We start from the raw sequence: 17,166 nt of genomic DNA, 5'->3' as shown, positions 1-17,166 counted from the left end.
TAACTATTTACATCCATGCAGAGGACTACAGGCTCCTGAGCCAGAAGAGAATGACCACAATTACTCATGCCTTGAGAAACTTCATTTTTTGTGCTATGCTAGACACAATCTATGTCAGTGAAATAGTATAGAGCAAACCCTCTGGCCATGACATTACCAGATCATCTATCTCCTCTGCTCTGACATCATGGAAAATGAAAAGTGGCTCACCTGCCTGCTCTTCTCTGCTACAAAGAAGATGATCAATAATAAACCAAATATCTCTGTTACTTCCAGAAAACCTTTGGGTAAAATGTCCATTCTGACTGTGGCACACTCTGGTGGTTGAGCCAGTTCACTGTTGTGTTCATTGTTTACCAATTCTGCTGCTATCAAGATCAAGTAGTCTTCTGCCTACCTCATTAAGTGATTTGCCTCCTTCTAGGGGCCCTTTGACCTTGTTCCTCCCCGGGGGCTGATGCAAGCCTTTGTTGTAATATTGTCCATCCTTATTAGGAAATCCTTTCCCCTCACCAGATGCTCCAAGTTCAACAATGCCAGATACGCTGCCCACAGCCCTAAGCAACTGATCTGCAGGAAGGCCTCAGATTGGGCCACAGGTTCTTAACTGAGAGACACAACAGTGACTTTCCCATCCTGTTCAGTTGGCATCTATGGTTATCTTCTGTTTGGCTCTTTGAGGACTGTCCCTCGGGGTCAGAATGAATGACTACAAATCCCCACTTCAGGGATCTGTCCCCCTGCGTAGGACTGCCAGGGTCATTCAGATCTTAGAGGCTATCTATTCCTGTAATGGGAGCAGAAGCCACTGGAGCAGTCTGGAATGAAAATGTGTGGGTAATACTATGTTCTGGGCTGCTATTATCACTCCCTGCAGTCTTGCCAAAATCATGAGGGTTGTTTTCAGTAAGCTAGCATTTCTTTTATTGGACTCTGTAACCTGAGTGATTGTTCTGGAGATAGGAAGAGTCTTCCCTCTTTCAGATATATCATACAATCAGGTGCAGTATTCACTCGGAGGGAACAAGGGAGCTCTTCTCTATGTTTATCACAAAGTTGTAATCTCTAAGGAATTGGAGTTAAGCTAATTCAATTACTTTTCCATTGAAGGAGCTCTGATTAAAGGGTCATCCAAGTAGGAGTAAAATCTGAGTCCTCAGGTGCCAACACTTAGGTTAAAAATTATGGGTCCTAACACCAGACTGAAGGGGACAGCCTTGAATTGGTCCTGGCAAACTGAACCCTGTACACAAATCTGAGAAATTTCTGACAGACTTCTCAGGATACACAGCAAGGCATCCAACAAGTCTATAGAGGCTAGCCAACTGCTTGGAATAATGGCTTCTACCTTAGTCATCACAATCTCCATCCTGAAGGTCAACTGTCTAATGAATCTGTTTGGTGGCTTAACAAAATGGAGATCAGGCCAGAGCTTCCATCCTGGGTTGAAACATATTCTATTGCGCGGATTATCCATAAATCATGGGGGATGCGGTGGTGTAGTGGCTTAATGATGCTGGAGCTTGCTGGCCAGAAATGGTCGGCACTCCAGCGGTTCAAGCCCAGCTCGTGACGGTGTGAGCTCCCGTCATTCGGCCCTAGCCCCTGCCCACCTAGCAGTTCGAAAGCATACCATCTGCGAGTACATAAATAGGTACTCCCATTTTGGTGGGAGGAAACACTGGTGGTTAGAATGTTGTACTATATGAACCACCCAGAGTCCCCCATTAGGGGAGATGGGTGGAGAAATCTAATGTAATAATAATAATAACAACAACAACAACAACGATCATCATCATCATCTATGGCTTCTCCTATCTTCTGTTGCATCTCCCTTTTCTTTGAAACTGGGGAAGGCAGGAATCTATCCTTCAGTTTGGCTCTGAACTCTATACTCCAATCGGACTGTCTACTTGCCAGGAGCCTACTTTCCCAGCTGCAGTCACCCATCCACCAAGGAGCTGGTGGCATCAATTTGAGGGATATTCTGAAACTTTTCTCCTCTGCCCTGATGACTAATCCTGTGTCTTGAGTATTCCAATGCATAATCCCATCTTGTTTCTGAATGAAAGCAGGTAGGACAAAAGGACAAAAAGAAGATAGGAGGTATTCTCCTGCATCTGCTATTTTTTATGTTGTTTATGTTGTTTCTGCTGCTGACAGTGCCTTCTTGTTGGTCTTATTTTCAATTAGGACCAGGTCAATCAATTCCCCAGACACTTTATTTCCATTTTAAGGCGTGCTCACAATGCTGGTCTGGAGCAATGGTTTCCCTACTACTGCTGAAACCACAAGCTGGGTCACACTGAGGTCCTGGACGTCACATGGCTCTGTCTGCACATTTGCCATCAGCTTAGCTATTCTACAGACCTTGGTTATCCCCTCTTTCAGATATCTCTGCTCTTTGGGCAATGCTCTGAATAATCTCAAGGCCAAACTGTCATACCTCTATCCACCATAGATGTTAGGCATCTGCCCTGACTGCAAATTCTGCAGCTGTATGAACCTGCCTGAGCGAGCTGTCTGTTTCCCATTCCATAGGGTCCCACAGACTGGTTCAAAAGCCTTTGAAAACTGTACCTGGTACTGCCAAGAGATCCCTTTCTGACAATGGTTCCAGAAGTGTGAGTTACATCATGCAGTTCCTTTTTTGAATTAAACTGCCTACTCTGTGGGTGAGGCACTTGGCCCATTCACAGCAGTACAATTATCTAATGTGAACTCCATTTGAAAGACATTATCACTATGATATAGACTTTTCCTGTACAACTTGAGGCCCCACTTGAGCGGAGACTATCCAAAGCATATACATTAGCAAATCTTATCAAACAGCTGTTTTTAATAAAACAAAGATCTTCATCTTGGGAAAGTAGAATCTAAATTTCTGAAGTTGATTTTTAGGGTTCCCTGTTGCATTCCAAATGCTGTAAAGTAAAGCTGGCTTTATCTCCTTAAAAGCCCTGATTTGGCAAAGCAGACTTGTGCATAGGCTTAAGCTGATATATTATCCAGAAGGCCCAGCCCCCTTAACTTCATACGATCAACATCACTCCAGGTGGATAATTTCACTGGAATCAAAACTAAAGGGTTGCAGCCTTTCTCCAAAACCCCCATAAAATAATGTGTTATGGGATCTGATACACAAAACGACTTTAGCAGAACAACCTATTGCTACTTGGAAATCCAACTAAAATTCTCTCTCTACCTTATGCTTTTAGCAGCTTTTCCTCAAGGGGCTGGCATGCTTTTTCTTTGGCCTCTTTCATTGCCTTACTCTCTTGAAATTTTGCAAGGTAGATTTGCTGATATCCCATACGATAAACACCTATATCCATGCCTTTCTGGATCTGCTGAGTCAGTGGCATGCGTACTAGTATCCTGTTTTTCCTACTTGTCATTTACTCATAGCACCTCTTTTAAATAAATACCCAAGTAGACAAGATGCCTTTTGTGTCAACCACCTTTTATAAGATTTAATTCCAGACAGAATTTATACAGTGGGAAAATATTAGGAAACAAATAGTATCACTGGTACTATAAAGGTGGACCTTTATGGTTAGAATTAACTTTGCTACTTTGCTATATTTCAGCCTTAGATTTTCTTTGCAGTTTGTGGCTGTTAGGCATTCTTTTTCTCTTTCATAACTTTGACTGAATTAAATAAACTAGATCTTAGTGTCCTACCATTCTATATTATTAATCCATATAATCATGCTGACTTACTGACTTTTAAAGCCAATCAATAATTGTACTTTATACTAAAGGCTGAACTGCAGGAGAAGACCCTATCTTTGGGTGTTTGTGTGACAAGAAGCTCTTAACGCACACACTCTGGATAGAAAAGTTCAAAAGCTTGGAAATATCTGTCCAGATAATTCAGTGAATCCCCCAAGATAAGTTCACTCTCTGTCAGAAGTAGGAGTGCTCACAAAGAAAGAGAAAGACCACAAAAGGTTTCAAACAAACAAAAGCAGCCGCCATTGCTTGGCTACAATGACCTGACTCCAAGCTCAGGCCTCTTGCACCAGTTCTCCAGTGAATAAGCACCAAGACTACTCTTCAGCAAACTACTATTGTTCTCCAGTATGAGCAAATGAACCTAGTTAAACTGCCACCTGCCTGTACAAAGCTCAGAGGACCCCCAGCATCAGCTCAAAACTATTTATAGAACCAACTAAATGCTTCAAAAGAGACACCCTTCTCATAACTTTTCAGTGGCAGCTCACCTGAATCAGCAAGTGTTCCAGGTTTGCAAGAACCAGAGCAGCACAGAAAAATCAGGCTCATTCCAATGTTGCTGTTCTTTAGTAAAAGGAATTTTACATACAAACCAGAACCTATTATTCTCAGCCTCTAAGTTCCAGTCCCTATTACTGGTAACACACATACAGATTACACATATGCCCATCCATGGACACACACACACACACACACACACACACACACAGATCTATTCTTGAAGCACAAGATGATATGTGACAAGGAAGCATTTGACCGTGCTTGCTTGATGAAAGTTCACCAGAAGCAAATGGTGAAATAATCCAAACAGCAAGCTTTTTACTGCTTAAAATTTACCACTCCATCTTTCAGCACATACCCAGTGCTTGTTGCAAGCTTGTCATAAGATTATCACCAAACATCCTCTTTAGGGTGCCTCTATTTGGAACCTTTTAACATCCTTTTGTTTTCTGTCCTTCAAGTCATCATTGACTCCTGGCGACTACATGGAGAAATTTTCTTGGCAACCTTTTTTGGAAGTGGTTTGCCATTGCCTAAGAGAGAGAGTAACTCAGCTGGCTTCATGCCTAAAGTAGAACTCACAGTCTCCTGGTTACTAGCCTAGTGCCTAGTATTCTTTCCCCCAAAGACTGTTAGTTCTCATTTTGATGTCACTTTATCACCCAGAAGTAAAGTTACTGCTGCAAATTTACCTGCTGTTAAATTCTGGTTGTTCTAATTCTTTATAAAAAATAAACCTTGAAAGCTTTATAATGTCTAATTATGGATTGTACTTTACGAAGGATTTTTGCCAATGAAACTCAGCATTACAGAAAACTGCTGCTATATTAACAAATTGGGTCATGATCAATCTAAACTAAAAGAACCCACTATTTTTGACTGGAAATTAAAACCAGCAAATTACAATTTACATATTTTGTACAAAGTTGCTTGACAACACATTTTATTCTGATGGTATTTAAAAATCTACAGAATTTAGAGTGGTTCACACAAATATCATATCAGAAAAGGAAAGAAAAACAGCAGCTTAAAGTATTCATTTTCCTATTACTTGAGCCTTTACACATGTTATTTTTATGCTTTCAGGACTTGACAGAATTTGATGTACTGATGTTTAGTTTAACAACTGGCTACAAACATCCCCTTAAGCCACAATTAAGGATGCGAAAAAGAAGGGAATTTCTCTCCAAATCATTCTGTATTTCCTGGAATGATGTGAGCACACCATTGTTGTCTGCCGCATTTCTGAAGTGTATTATTTATTTATTTTATTTAAATGCATATGCTGCCCAAATTTGGGCAGTTCAAATAAAAACATTAAAAACAAGAAAAAATATAATAATGAACAAATGAAGAATAAAAGATGGCAAGGATGACAAAAAATAAGACAGGAACAAAATTATCCAAATAAGAGTTGTTTATGGTGTTCCGGGTGTGATCTGGTCCTGAATTCTTGTGTCTTGTCCACAAACCATTTCCTGTTATGGACAGTATGAATTAGCTACCTTTGGAACATTCAGATTGGTCCATTCTGTGGGGAAAATGAAAAGTTCTGAGAGAAAGCAGAATATGATGTGGACAAAGTACCTTGTTTTGCACGTTAATCATGAAGCAGTTTGTTTTTTTTAGCAAACACCATGCTTCAGTATGAGGTCTGAACTAAGTGAACCAATATTGCAAACTGGAGATTTCAAAAAAGAATTTGTAGCCCACACATCTTCAAAATACAAATACCCTATGACAAAAGTAATAAAACAGCACAGACTGAACAGTCTTATGTTTTCAGTCAAAAGATGACATTATTTCTCATTTCACCCCTTATAAACTTTGACTTCTAATACCAAAAGATAACAACCACCCACCCCCTCCAAAATAGCAGCAAAATCTCTGAACATGACTGTATTTTTTCAGATGCAGAAATTATCACCCCTATCTTGGAAAAGTGAAGTCTGTCAGAGAACATGTATGTTTATTAGACATCAAAGTCTGTGTTTTCTTATCTCACAAAATGGGGAAAGCATGAAACAAAACCACAAAATTCTCTACATCTGTCTTGAAATGAAGAAGATCCCAGAAATGTATTCTGGCTATAAATTTGAGGAACTGTCTCACAGTCACAAACTACATGGTATTCAGAATATAAAAACTTAAAACTGAACATATATGGACTACTAACAGTACAACTTCCTGACATTACTGTACTGCTAAACAAAAAGATTAAATATTGCTAATGCTCATTTCTCTTTTAATGTTCAACACAATCTAAGGCTAGTAAGCATATTCAGAGTACCAAGCAAACAAGAATAAAAAGACTATTATGCAAAAACTAGTGAGATACATTAAAAATGGAAAGAAAATAAATCTGACAAATCTTATTTATTTTAAAATATTAAAAAAGATAACTAGTTGGCAGATTTTAAAAATATTCCTTATGATTTCCACTGAGGTTACTTGCAAGAGATTATGCAAGAGAATCTGTAGCAGATCAAAAAATAATTAAAATACACTATTTGAACAAACAAAAGTGTTAGGTACTGTTTGCAGAAATTCTGTGTCTGTTTACTTATCCAGAAATCCACAAATTTAATAGGACTTAGTCCCTATCAAGCATGGATTGCACAGGTAGGACACAGAGTGAATGCAGTCACTGATTCTAGGTAATAACTTGCTTTGGTTGTGCAGATCCTGCACCTATATCACAAGGTTTGAACTATTAACTATTCCACAGATTTAACCTGGTAAGTGGTTTTGCTGGAGATAGCCTTGGATGTACATTAAACCTTAATGTACTGGGAAATAAGTAAAGATTAAGAATTCCTTGCTGTTCACAACACATGCAGGCCTAGAAGATTCAGTATAATCTACACTAAGCTCACAAAAAAGGTCAAGGTATAAATTAAACCATTTTCAATGCAATGGTATTGTAGTATCACAGATGGGACACAAAATAGATCACTGAAAAGTTTTAAGTTTTTAAAACTCATCAGAAATGATAACTGCTACAACAGAATTCCTATAACATACACACATCCTTGTGTACACATGTCCCCTGAGGAAAAAGTGGGGTTTTTGATTCTATCATGGTGGGGCTCAGATTCTTTAACAGAATGATTGATGGGAGTTAAAATACAAAAGGTGAGAATTCCATTTCAGAGGAACAGCTCTTAAAATAGGAAGCAAACCCTGGCAAAAGGCATTTGTTCACAAGCCAAATAACCAATCCAAATAAATTCCAAATGCAGGCAGGCAGAAATAAATAAATAAATAAAGCTAGCTGCAACCAGATTGGTTTGCACAGGACACTTCAACCTGCCTATTCATTTCCTCCTACAGCCATCAGCAACTGTTAAGGAGCCTTTACCTCAACCCACTGAGGGCACTGCTGAGGAGCTGTCATTTCCCATTCTAAAAGCAGGCACTCTTCAAAGATAGCAGGATAGTCTGTTTGATGTGAGGCAGCAAGAGTGCCTAGAAATACCATGCGGAGAAGCCAGGCTTGAATGCTATACTCTCCATACACTGTCATTCAAAACATAAACGTCATATAAGACAACTCCTTCAGGACACTGGGCTTTTATATAAGTCTTGAGAGATACCGAAAGTGCCAACATGATTTTATTGCATCAGACATACAGCAAACCTGCCATTAACTATCCACCCTGGACAACTAAGAACTTCTTCCATGCAACAACTTTACAAGACCATTATTTAACCACAACACGGTCCACAAGTATGAGTAAGCTTAACCCTCTGAGTAAATCATTATCTTTACAACATCCTTTAATGAACAGAAACTGGGAGCCATTAAACCTTCCCTACTGCGTGCAGCCAAAAGACAATGCACAAACACTCCGACCATCTGAACGAGCCCTGCACTCAAGCACCATCACCTGAAAGTTGCACCATAAAATGGTACCGGAGCAAATGCAGGATGGCCACGGAAAGCTGGAGGACAAGGAGTCGCAGCCTTCCCATCACATCCCCTCACACAGAGTCCTGTCCAGGTCTGGACCCTCCAACCGCCATTCGCACGTCGGGGCAGCCCTTCCCAGCGGGGCTGCCTCCATCCCGGCTTCCAATCCGCGAAGCCTCCAAGTTCCCCCGAAGCCGCGAAACTCCGCCGGCGGCACAGCTTGGCGGGGAGGCGGCGCTTTCAAGCCTCCGAGGCGCCGCGGGGGCTCCTCCCGGGTCTCCCCGAGGCTCGCCGCACACGTGCCGGGAGCACCCGGACCGCTGCCGTGGCCTCAAGCGACACTCCGCGGTGACCCCGGCCGTGCCCTCTGCGCAGAGGCGGCTCCGGGCTGCGCAGAAGGAAGCCCGCCCTGCCTCGGCGGCTCCGTGTCCTCGTGGGCACGCTCCCACGGCGGAGGGAGGCGGGGGCAGCGCCCGCGCGACCCTCTCGGCGGAGCTCCACGCGGGCAGCCCTCGCCCCAGAGGGACCTCGGCCGCCCCCCGCCCCGCGGGGCAGAACAGCCGGGCCGGAGCGCCGCTCTTCCCGGGGAGGGGACCCTCCACATGGCTGGCGGGCGCGGCGGGGCTTTTGTGCATGGGGGGAGGAGGGAGGGACGGGGCCCCCGCGGGAAGGGCCCCGCGCGAGGCCAGCCCTGCCCCCTTTGGGGAGGGGAGGGGAGGGGAGGGTCGCGTCGCGCCCGCGCCCCCCCCCCGCCGCTCCTGCGCGCGTCCGGCGAAGGCGACTCCCGCCGCTCCGGCCTCAGCAGGAGCTCCGGGCCAGGCCGGGGCCTAGCGTGCCGCCATGAGGAGCCTGGCCCGCCCGCCCGCCCGCCCAGCCCGGCCTCGCCCGCCGCCGCCTCGCCTCAGACTCACTCTCAGGTCCCGGCCGGGGCCGGGCGCGCCCCTCCGCCGCCGCCTCCATGAAGCCGCCTCACGGGCCCGTCATCCTCGCCGCCGCCTGTGGGAAGGGGAGGTCTGCGCGCGGCCGGCGCCGCGGCTGCGATCCGGCTCCTCTCGGCCCTCCCTCCGCGCGGCCGCCCGAAAGGGAGGCGGAGGGAGCCGAGGCGCTCGGAGCAGCCCGGATCGGCGGCGGGAAGGAAGACGCGGAGGCTGGAGCGCGGAGCGCGAGGGAAAGCCCGGGAGAAGCGCGGCACTCCCGCGCGCCCAGGAAAACCCGGAGCTCGGAGTCGGGCCGTCGCGCGGACCGGGAAGGCGGCGGCCACGGCGCGGCTTTCTGCGAAGGCGGCGGGAAGCGCCGCGCCGCCCGGGAATATGGCAAGGCACCAGCCAGTAGCCCCGCGTCCAGCTGCCTCTTAAGGCACAAAGCCGGGCGGCGGGCAGGGGCGCGCGAGGCAGGCTTGCTGGCCAGCCGCCCTGCTCCCCAAGGAGTCTGCTCTCACGGAAGGGTGCCGGGGGCCCTTGTGAGATGGGATGCCTCGGGCGGGCAACCCCTAGCCCTGCAGCTGGGGATCGCTGCTCCCCTGAACGCCACCCCCCAGCATGGTCCTTGGGCAGGAGTGCCGGGAGTGGTAGTTCTCTGGCCTCAGAAGAAGAGCGCCAGGACTTCAGGATCCCAGGAGGATCCCAGCCCCTTCACCAAGACCATCCTGGCTGGGCCAACTATTGGAGTTCGACAACATCTGGAGGGTGACAGATTGGCCATGTCTCAGTTTAGTACAGTGTTTCTCAAACTTGGCGGCGTTAAGATGTGTGGACTCCAGCTCCCAGAATTCCCCAGCCAGCCATGCTGGCTGGGGAATTCTGGGAGCTGGAGTCCACACATCTTAACGCCGCCAAGTTTGAGAAACACTGGTTCAGAAGGAGATGTGGCCTGCTACTGTAAAGCCCACCCACTAGAAAGTACTACTAATTCAGCTTGCAGGACTTGTTTAGGACTGCTTTGCTAAACCCCAGTAGGAGGAAAAGATCCAGAGGAAATCTCTAACCACAATAGGACAAGCTAGTGCAGGCCTGGTCCTCCTAAACCTCTCTTGTCTTCTGACCCTTTGTTTTGGGTCTGACCCTCCCAACGATCTTTGGGAACCTGAGAGATGGCAAGACAAATTACCTAATGCCTGGGAAGCTGGCTTGTGTACAAGCAAACGTCATGTTCCTGAATTCATTTTGGACTTTTTGTATGAAATTAAAAAAAAAAAAAAAAGACTTTTTGGGTGAAACAGAAGAAAATGAAATTATGATGGATGGATTTGATGATTAAAAATAATACTGGACAATACTGTAGAAAAATGAAAGTTATGCTGTAAACTTAGAGTATGTTTAGTGTAAACTGATACTTATATCTGTTGTGAGGAAAGTCAGAAGTCATTCTTTTTTGTATGTTTCCTTTCTTTTTGCACTTTTGACTTTGTTCTTTCTTTTTCATTCTCTTCTTTCTCATTCTTTATCTTCAATATAGTATTCGTTTTTGTTTTTACTGTTCTTAAAACCTAATAACGTTATTTGAAAAAAAAGTTGTTACTGAATTCGGTTAGCTCACCTTAGAAGTGAGTCCTGAGGCTGCCCTCTCCTCCAGAGACAGAGCTTAATCCAGCAGCATTTCCAGACTGTGTGCGCATTGCACATGTTTTAAGAAGATTTTTGTAACAAATGCATTCAGGAAGGCTGAACTACTTCTTACCTCTAAGGAGGAATTGTGGCATTGCAGTACAAGGAGGACAATTCTAAATCAGTCAGAATATACGTAGTTATGATGGTATATTCTTGCCCTGTTTACCCAAGTTCTTTTAATATCTGTCCTATAGTATCACTGCATGCCATCAGGTGGCATTTAGGCATAAAGCATGTTTAAAAACATAATTATACATATCAGCAAGTGATGAACCAGGTCAACATCTTGTATTTATTTTGAATTTATTGCATGGTGTTTCTAGGTGAGGTACTGTGACAGAAAATTAGGGTTTCTTTTTTTTTTTTAATCAATATTGCTTAATTTTACAAGTAATTTCTGGGAGGAACCTTTTCACATTCCTATTAGTGATGCTGCCTTGGGTACTTACATTGGGTGCAGCTGATCAGGTCCTTCTCCAGCACAGGCATTAAAAACACAGGAGTCCATAGGTCTTTCCCCCAGTGATGCAAGAATGTGGTGTGGTTGTGGGAAGCTACAGTTTAATTGTACCATATTACACTGCACCATCTCTGCACGGCGCACCAATGCCCTCTGCCCAAGATCAGGTACTGGAACGGAAAGCGGGAGGGGACAGAGGAATGTCAGTTTTCCTTACTCAGCTCTGAAGATTGCCTAGCTGAGAGCCCTCTCATCAACACACTATGGCATGATTTACAAGGCTGATTGCTGATAAGATTGTTCTGTCCAGTTACACAATAAATAAAACTGCTTACTCCGGTAAGGGGAATAGTGTGGGCCTGACCCTCAGCACTATGCATCTTCATCGCCCTGGGAGATTTATTGCTGTTCAAGAACTTCATCAGACTTCTGTAAATTAGTCTCGTTGGCCTTCCTTCGGCTGGCAGTCCATTATCCTCTCTCGCAGCTGTTGGGAGAGTTGTTGTTTTGGCTTCACAACCTAAGTGCTCTTGGCCTGCTGAAACCTTCAGCCGATGCCTCGCAAGATCCTTTCTGGGTGTTTGCAACTCGACTGGAGGTCGCAGCTTAGGAGTACAGCCATGGCTCTCCGTTTGGATGGTTCGGTCCCAGTGAGATCAAACAGGCTTGCTCTTGTGTCTGCGTGTGTACAGTGTGTGCTCCTAGGCTGTGCTTGCATGACAGCCAACACATTTTAGCTTTGGGTGTCTTGCAAACCTGGCTGCCGTGGTTAGTTTATGGGTTGTGTGTGATGTGAGCCATAAACATTGGGTTGGGTAAGCTATGATTGAGCTATGCAGGGAATAGCATGGGTGTGGGCAACATTTTCTGGGCTCTCCTTCAAAAGTCACATGGCCTGGCAGTAATGCCAGCTGCAGCTCAAAATGAAACAAACACATAGGCAGTTAATGTACCATTAACCAAACAACAGTTTAAGGAAGCAAACTAACTTACATACCTGAAGTGCACTGAGTAGTAACTGGCTTGGAGCCAAGGCAGTGTATATTTTACAGTCACTCTCTACAAAAACAGAAATGGCTATATTCAACTAATTCCAGTTCCCCCCTTTCATTAATTTTTTGCATTTGAGGTTGGAAATATGGACTTTCAAGTATTAAAGTTGGGATTAATGTGGCCTGTTTTTTGTTATCTTCAGCATTTTTACAGATGCAGGGATTAGAATATAAAGCAGTCCAGCTTTGCCCTTAAGGTGTTTTTTTTTCAAAAGGAAGGTGGTAGGCAGGAGGAGTCTTTTAAAGATATTTTACTTCCTCTAAAAGAACAAGGCACCTATCACAGTGTTTTTCAACCTTGGCAGCTTTAAGATGTGTGGATTTCAACTCCCAGAATTCCCCAGCCAGCATGAATCTGTTTTTTGAAGGCAGGATGGCAAGCAATTAACTCCACGTTGGAGACCACTGAACATAACCAGAGCAAGTAACAAAATATGACATTAATACATATGGAGACAGGCATAAAATGCATTTTCATGCATGACAGGCATAAACTGTACATGTATAAATTGGGCATTGAAATTGTCCAATGAGTTGCAAATCTGTATGAAATAAATGAACGAAGGGATGGGCATCAAAGAGTTTGGGAGGGGGAGAATTGATACAGGGCTTTCCTTCCCCCAGCCTGGTGCCCTCCAGATGTATTACAACTCATTTTCAGCCAACATCAAGCTAGGCCACGTCTGCCATAGCCTACAACAGAATACCCTTTCTTGGTTACTGTTGCTACTCCCTAATGCCATTCTGGCAGAAGTATGTGAGAACACTTCGGTTGACACACCCCTGCCTGCATTCCATCCTGTGTGCTTGGATCTACTTTGGCAGAGTCGATTCTTCGCTCTGGCAGACTTTTGGCACTTCCAATGGAAGAAAGAGGAGAGAAGCCTTACACCTTTTGAGTCTGGGGGAGAGGATCGTTTCATTTAAATCTCTGAGGGTACCGAGCCTTGCTATACAACTGACCATTTGTTCTTTAGTGGCCAGGAGTGAGAACTTAGAATTCAGAAACTCCACCTCTTGCTTTAGGCCGATGGTGCTAATTAATCATAGATTGTGCTTAGCCATCATTTATTCATGGTATGTAGAACAGACAGCATTTGCCTGGTTCGTGAAAAATAATTAAGTATAAACCCGAGTTTCCAAATCACAGCAGCTGAGTACGCTCACCACACCAAGCAAAATCAACCTGCCGCATCACGGATTAATGGGATGTGGAATTTAGAGTTTGAGAAATGGTGGAGCGAGAGAGTTGACCACAGTAGATCTTCTGGGAGCCGTGTGGAGGCTGTTGCAATGGTGAGGTCTGTGCTCTTTTTTCGACTTTGAAATGCAGCTTCACCACAATTGGGGGCCTTCCTCCTTCAGATGAGAGTGCCCTGGAATCCGGCCCCATGTCCCGCCCTGACCGAGCCTCCCCTGTAAGCTTCAGGAAGTATTTGCATGATCCAGATTACATCTTTCTTCTTGCAGGGATGACTGAAGCTGTTTACTTATCCTGCACCATCTTATAGGCTGCACCCCAAGTGTTTTTGAGCATGGCCTGAATTCATGCTGGTCTTGTTTTAATGATCACTTAGAGACACACACACAGACATCTCCAAAGTATTACTCATATGGAGCATGCTGTGTTTTCTAGGTAACAAAAGTTGTGGGAGGGTAGGAAGATTTAAAAGCGTTGGTGGGTACCTTTGCTTTGGGTCACAAAGTCTGCGTGTTGGGGGGCAGTAAACCCCAAGTAGTTGGACTCTGGGTGTGTTCAGCCCATCTCCATAGGGGAGAAAGGCTAGTTACAAGGAGTGGGTGGCCAGCTTAAGTGGCCTAAAGGAATCACTGCTGGATTTCTAGCATTAGAATAATCTGTGTACCGTGATGCACAGCAGGCTTGTCAGGGAGCAGCATATGGGCTAATCAGCTTTGGCATCTCACTCGTGTTGCCACCTTTCTGGGTAAAGTATAGACAACAAGAGGGAGGGACAAGGAAAACCGGAGCAGAAAAAGTAAAGTCAAGAGAGAGATTAACCATCACAAAGCAACTCAATAATTAATCTGCATCCCCGTTGTTAATTCTTGGGCTTCTGGACAATTATCTTAACCTCACCCTTTGGTTTTCATGTGGGATAATTAAAAAGTTAAAGGACGGGGTTGAAGGTAAAAGAAAAAAGCTCTTCCATTTATTCATCTGTTTACCGAGGAGGAAGTGGCTGGTGGGGCGGGGAAAAGATAGGGCAAAAGAGAATCAATGCCAGAATCCACATTGTGCCTACCCAGGAGTTTGTACAAACAATTCAGTGGTTCACACATTGCGTCAAGCAATAAACCGTAGGTTAAAAGCCAGAAGAGCTGGGGTTTCCTAATATGCTAAGTCAGTATTTCTCAACCTTGGCAACTTTAAGATGCTGGCAACTTTAAGATGCATGGACTTCAACTCCCAGAATTCTGGGAGTTGAAGTCCACGCATCTTAAAGTTGCCAAGGTTGGGAAACACTGTGCTAAGCCATAAACCAACCACATGATGGGTTAATCCACTGATGAGCCATACTGTGGCCCACAACATTGAATTGTTGAAGCTGTGGAAACCCCATTGGTGCACTAGAGTCATCCTTGGCTGTGAAAAGAGATATGTGGGTTCGTCCCCAGGCACAATTGACCACAGTAAGTCAGCTGCCTCCCCCCACTTTTTTGTATACATCTTTTTACAATTTTTATGTAATTATGTTACACAAGAGAGTCCATTTTCAAACATAAAGCAAAGATGAACACCTCACCAATCAGAAAGAAAAAACACAACAAATAGAAATATAGAAAAAGACCAAAACACTATAATTCCAAATATGTTCCAAGTTCCCCTGATTTTAGAGATCTTTGAAAAAGTTAACTAAGCTTTCAGTATTTACCAAGCCTGTCTAAAAAAAATTTGCTCCAGAGGGAACGATAACACATTTTCGGATGGATGGAATATATAATTTTCTCAAAAATGGCTAGATCAACCTGCTTCCTGATTACATCGGGAACTGAGGCTCCTTGAGGTTATTAAGCCTTTCCCATCAAGACGGAATCAACTTGCAAGATTTCGGAGGAATCTATGGCAGTGAATTAGACTCCAGGGCACCTGGGGGCTCAGAGCAAGCCAGAACACAGGAGGTTTGTTTTGGAGGCAGATCCATCTAAAACCCCCATCACTAAACATCCAGAAATGTTAGGAACACAACAAAAATAAATTAGTACTTTTCTGGCTGTGTTAAGGCCCTGTTGATTCTTTTTCACAGAATCAGAGAGTTGGATGGAAGCTAAGAGGTCATTAATCAATCCCCTGCACACCGCAGGATTCACACCACCTTCCCGTTTTCTTTTAATTTTGCAGATTTTCAAACGGCTGCCAATGGCTTAGTCCCCATGTTGTACGAAGATAGGGAGAGATACTTATACATATACTGTATTGCTTCCTGGCAGTGAAAATGCTTGGCTCAGGAATCTATTATGCCCCGATGAGTTTATTCATTTATCATTCAAGTAAATCTATTTTCCATTCATGGGAACAGAGGCTGTCTTTTTGCAGGAATGGCAACTGGGTGGCGGGGGGGAGGAGGAAAGAGGATATTCATAGAAAGAACTTCTGCTTTTTGTTTTTGTCTGGTTTCACATTCCCCACCCTTCCCCACCCCAAAAACACCAACCTTCTATGGGGAATTCCATATTGTCATTTAAAACAGGAAAAAAAATTCAAACAGATTGCTTCTCCTTGGAAACATTTTGCAAGCACTTTTTTTTCCCTTCTCGGCATCTTACTTGTGATTCTTTCCTAACTTTCTTGATGGTTTGGAACAGCATTAATTGCTAAGAAGATCCTGATCCTTATAGGGAACTTGATGAAGGCCAGATTCATGCATATCCTACTGCGGTAGGAATGTTCTCAGAACATCTGTTTGCTCTCCTAAGCCATCATACACAGTACTATAGATTTGGTACTCCTGAACTTCTAACAACCTTCCTTCTGTACCAGCTGGAGCTTCTCTTTCCTTCCTTTTGTTTCAAGCCACATTTTGCCATTACATCCGAACTAGCTGGTTTGTGTCCACCATCTAGAGCCACAATTGGGAACCTCAGTTTAGTCATGGAGAGCAAACCACATGCTGCTTTGGCAATAATGAAGGGATGGGGAACTTCTGCCCCAGTAGATTTGGCTAAGCCATTCAGCACCTGACAGGGTTCTGCCAACAGAGAGGAGCGTTGATGCTCAGCAGTGGCTGGAGGGCCACAGGATCCCCTCTCCCACATGCAACCAAGAACCAGGAAGGAAGATGCAGGTGTGGAGAAGGGAAGAAAGAACGGGATCTCGAAGCAAAAGAAAGGTTAAATTTTCAGAGAAGATATGAACTCCTTTATTAGAAATCGTATGATTGCAAATCCAAGTAAGATGGCTTTAGGTAAAACAAAAGTGTAGGGGTACTTTTCCCACCAGTTATCTCCAAAAAAATTCACAAGGTTCATCCCCTTACTCCTGGCTCCCAACTCCCAAGACTATTCTAACCTAGAATCAAATTCATACAGACATTCCTGCCCTGAACTGACTTGATTCCCCTGATACACAAGCCCCCACCCACAGCAGGAGTTTCTTGCACGGATTTCCCATCAGAGGGCTATATATCGGTCAAATCTAGGAGGGAAGTGCAGATTCGGATCCCCATGTTAACTTGCTTTTCTCGCTTATGTAGTTTTCTTTGCTTATCAGTGAAACATTTCCAACCTAGTTGTTTGGAATAATCTACACAGCTTAGCTGGGATACTACCAAGGAAGAGGCAAGTTTGGACCCAAAAGAAAAAGTGATTCATTCCCATAACTAAAGGCATTTCCCAGCATCATAAGCAATGAGTAAAATAGGAAGGAAGCATCTTTTC

At 44.3% G+C, this 17,166-nt stretch overlaps 1 protein-coding gene across 3 annotated transcripts in view; it reads right to left on the bottom strand.

Annotated features, from left to right (window-relative positions):
• The window catches only part of ZNF609 (zinc finger protein 609), an 87,356-nt gene extending 78,109 nt beyond the window's left edge, over positions 1 to 9,247 (bottom strand). For 2 of the 3 annotated variants that reach the window (XM_088148489.1, XM_088148490.1), the window contains exon 1: positions 9,064 to 9,246. The gene's annotated coding sequence lies outside the window, so the exon portion shown is untranslated. Of the gene's footprint in view, positions 1 to 9,063 lie in introns of all 3 variants that reach the window. The other variant, XM_088148488.1, reaches the window with a different exon arrangement.
• Positions 9,248 to 17,166: the final 7,919 nt, after the last annotated feature.

Source organism: Python bivittatus, unplaced genomic scaffold (assembly GCF_059951505.1).
Source record: "Python bivittatus isolate LINGU-HERP-01145 unplaced genomic scaffold, Pbiv_v1 ctg000530_np1212, whole genome shotgun sequence".
Classification (NCBI taxonomy): domain Eukaryota; kingdom Metazoa; phylum Chordata; class Lepidosauria; order Squamata; family Pythonidae; genus Python; species Python bivittatus.
The sequence above is the reverse complement of the archived record's forward strand: the minus strand, read 5'-3'. Positions and strand labels throughout refer to the sequence as shown.